Source organism: Arachis duranensis, chromosome 7, assembly GCF_000817695.3.
Source record: "Arachis duranensis cultivar V14167 chromosome 7, aradu.V14167.gnm2.J7QH, whole genome shotgun sequence".
Taxonomy (NCBI): Eukaryota; Viridiplantae; Streptophyta; class Magnoliopsida; order Fabales; family Fabaceae; genus Arachis; species Arachis duranensis.
Window position 1 is genome coordinate 41,237,837 of NC_029778.3, and position 3,943 is coordinate 41,241,779.

Genomic DNA, 3,943 nt, shown 5'->3' on the forward strand with positions numbered 1-3,943 from the left:
TTATTTTGTATCTCATGACATTTTAGATCCGAACTTTGTACTCTTTGATGGCATGAGTCTCTAAACTCCATTGTTAGGGATGAGGAGCTCTGCAGCGTCTCGATGAATTAATGCAATTATTTCTGTTTTCTATTCAAACACGCTTGTTCCTATCTAAGATGTTCATTCGCACTTCAATATGATGAATGTGATGATCCGTGACACTTATCACTATTCTCAATCTATGAACGCATGCTTGACAACCACCTCCGTTCTACCTTCGATTGAATGACTATCTCTTGGATTCCTTAATCAGAATCTTCGTGGTATAAGCTAGAATCCATTGGCAGCATTCCTGTGAATCTGGAAAGTCTAAACCTTATTTGTGGTATTTCGAGTAGGATTCAGGGATTGAATGACTGTAACGAGCTTCAAACTCACAAGGGTTGGGTGCAGTGACAGACGCAAAAGGATCAATGTATCCTATTCCAGCATGAGTGAGAACTGACAGGTGATTAACCATGCGGTGACAGCGCACCTAGACCATTTTCACTGAGAGGACAGATGGTAGCCATTGACAACGGTGATCCACTAACATACAGCTTGCCATAGGAGGAACCTTGTGTGCGTGAAGAAGAAGACAAAGGGAAAGCAGAGATTCAGAAGACAAAGCATCTCCAAAACTCCAACATATTCTCCATTACTGTATAATAAGTATTATTTAATCCATGCTCTCTTGTTCATTTGCAAGTCAACTGATAATTATAATTGTTATCCTGACTAAGAGTTTACAAGATAACCATAGCTTGATTCAAGCCAACAATCTCTGTGGGATCGACCCTTACTCACGTAAGGTATTACTTGGACGACCTAGTGCACTTGCTGGTTAGTGGTACAAATTGTGAAAAGTGTGATTTACAATTTCGTGCACCAAGTTTTTGGTGCCGTTGCCAGGGATTGTTTGAGTTTGAACAACTGACGGTGAACCTTGTTGCTTAAATTAGGAAAATTTTGTCTTTTGGGTCAGAGTCTTTTATTTTCTTTTCAAAAATTCTTCAAAAAAATATTATTTTTCCTTATTAATTTTTAGTTTTTCTGTGAGTTTAGTGTCATGTTTTAAGTTTGATATCAATTGCATGCTTTTCTTTGTCTTTCAATTTTCGAATTGCATGTTTTTATTTTCCTTTAAAAATACCTTATTAAAACACGTTAAATTTATAGCTCAGTTGGCTAGAGCGTGGGCTTGTGTTCTTAGCAATTGGGTATCTTCCTTTTAAAACTTTTTCAAAAATAATTTTTCTTTGATTAAATCTTGTGCCAAACTTTAAGTTTGGTGTTCTCTTGTTAATTTTTCTTTAGTTTTCGAAAATTTTTTTTGGTTTTCTAAAAATTTTAAGTTTGGTGTTCTTTCTTTTGTTCTTGATGTTCTTGTGAGTCTTCAAGGTGTTCTTGAGTCTTCTTTGTGTTTTGATCTTAAAATTTTTAAGTTTGGTGTGCCTTGGTGTTTTCCCTTCAAAATTTTTGAAAACAAGGAGCATTGGATTTAAAAATTTTAAGTCTTGTGTCTTTTGTGTGTTTTTCTCTTTCATAATAAAATTTAAAAATAAAAAATATCTTTTCTAACTATTTTTAAGCAATTATTTCGAATTTTTTTCATAAAAATTCATATTTTAATTTCAAAATTTTTCAAATCTTATCCTTTTAAGATTTAAAAAAAATCACATCTTTTTCAAAAATCTCCTAACCACTTTCTCTCTCCTCACTTTTTCGAAAATCTTCTTAAAACATTTTTAAATTTTTATTTTAGTTTTTATTTTATTTTATTTTATTATTTCGAAATTTTTTTAATAAAATAATAAAATAAATCCACATCATCTCCCTTTCTCCATCATGGACCTAAGTGGAAATGAACAATCCAGAAGGACTCTGGGGTCATATGCTAACACCACTACTGCTTCATATGGGAGTAGTATCTGTATACCCTCAATCGGAGTCAGTAGTTTTGAGTTGAATCCTCAGCTCATTATCATGGTGCAGCAAAGTTGCCAGTATTCCGGTCTTCCACAGGAAGAACCTACAGAGTTTTTGGTATAGTTTTTACAAATTACTGACACAGTACATGATAAGGAAGTAGATCAGGATGTCTACAGATTATTACTGTTTCCATTTGCTGTAAAGGACCAAGCTAAGAGGTGGTTAAGTAACCAACCTAAGGCTAGCATAAGGACATGAAAACAGCTATCAGAAAAATTCCTGAATCAATATTTCCCTCAAAAATGGATGACACAGCTAAGGCTGAACATCTAAGGCTTTAAACAAGGAGATAATGAATCTCTTTATGATGCCTGGGAGAGATACAGAGAGATGCTAAGAAAATGCCCCTCTGAAATATTTTCAGAGTGGGTGCAGTTAGACATCTTCTATTATGGGCTTACGAAGAAAGCTCAGATGTCTTTGGACCACTCAGCTGGTGGATCTATACACATGAGAAAGATAATTGAAGAAGCTCAAGAGCTCATTGATACAGTTTCCAGGAATCAGCATCTGTACTTAAGTAGTGAACCTTCCATGAAAGAAGAGGCTAAAACAGTAACTACTGAACTCAATCCTGCAGAACAAGTTATTGAATTCAATCAGCAATTAGATTTTCTAACAAAACAGCTAGCCGAATTCAAGGAGATATTACATGACACAAGAATGGCTAATATGAACATGGAAGTATGGTTGAAGCAAACAAAACGGTAGTTATCAAAACAAATAACAGAAGAGTGCCAAGCAGTTCAATTAAGAAGTGGGAAGACATTAAATACCTCACTTCAAGGCAGCAGGAAGCCAAGAAATGAACAAACTGCTACCCAAAATCCCGATGAGGACAGTAAGAGCCCAGAGAGGAACAATTCTGGCGTTCAAATGCCAGAAAAGGGTGAAGGGTTAGCGTTAAACGCCCAACCCATGCTTAGTTCTAGCATTCAAACGCCACAAACAGGCAAGGAAGTGGCGTTAAACGCCCAAAGGAAGCTCAATTCTGGCGTTCAAACGCCAGAAACAAGTAAGGAATTGGCGTCCAATGCCAATTCAGCTTCCAACCATGGCATTCAAACGCCAGTGGGGGATCAGACACATACAAGTGTTGATAGCAACCCCTCTAAGAAGGCTTTCCCAACCACCTCTGTAGGTAACAAACTTGCAGTAACTAAGGTTGAGGAATACAAAGCCAAAATGCCTTATCCTCAGAAACTCCGCCAAGCGAAATAGGATAAGTGATGAGCGGATAATTTATACGCTTTTTGGCACTGTTTTTAGTATGTTTTTAGTACATTTTAGTTAGTTTTTAGTATGTTTTTATTAGATTTTTATTTAAAATTCACTTTTCTGGGATTTACTATGAGTTTGTGTGTTTTTCTTTGATTTCAAGTAATTTCTGGCTGAAATTGAAGGACCTGAGCAAAAATCTGATTCAGAGGCTGAAAAATGACTGCAGATGCTGTTGGATTCTGACCTCCCTGCACTCGAAGTGAATTTTCTAGAGCTACAGAGGTCCACTTAGCGCGCTTTCAATTGCGTTAGAAAGTAGACATCCTGGGCTTTCCAGCAATGTATAATAGTCTATACTTTACCCGAGATTTGATGGCCCGAACCGGCGTTGCAAATCAGCTTCAGAATTCCCAGCGTTTAACGCCGGAACTGGCACAAAAATTGGAGTTAAACGCCCAAACTGGCACAAAAGCTGGCGTTTAACTCTAGAAAAAGTCTCTACACATGAAAGATTCAATGCTCAGCCCAAGCACACACCAAGTGGACCCCAGAAGTGGATTTTTACGTCATTTACTCATTTCTGTATATCCTAGGTTACTAGTTCACTATAAATAGGATATTTTGACATTGTATCCGGACCTCATGACACATTACACGTTTTTTATTGTATCTTCTATGGCATGAGTCTCTAAACCCCGTGGTTGGGGGT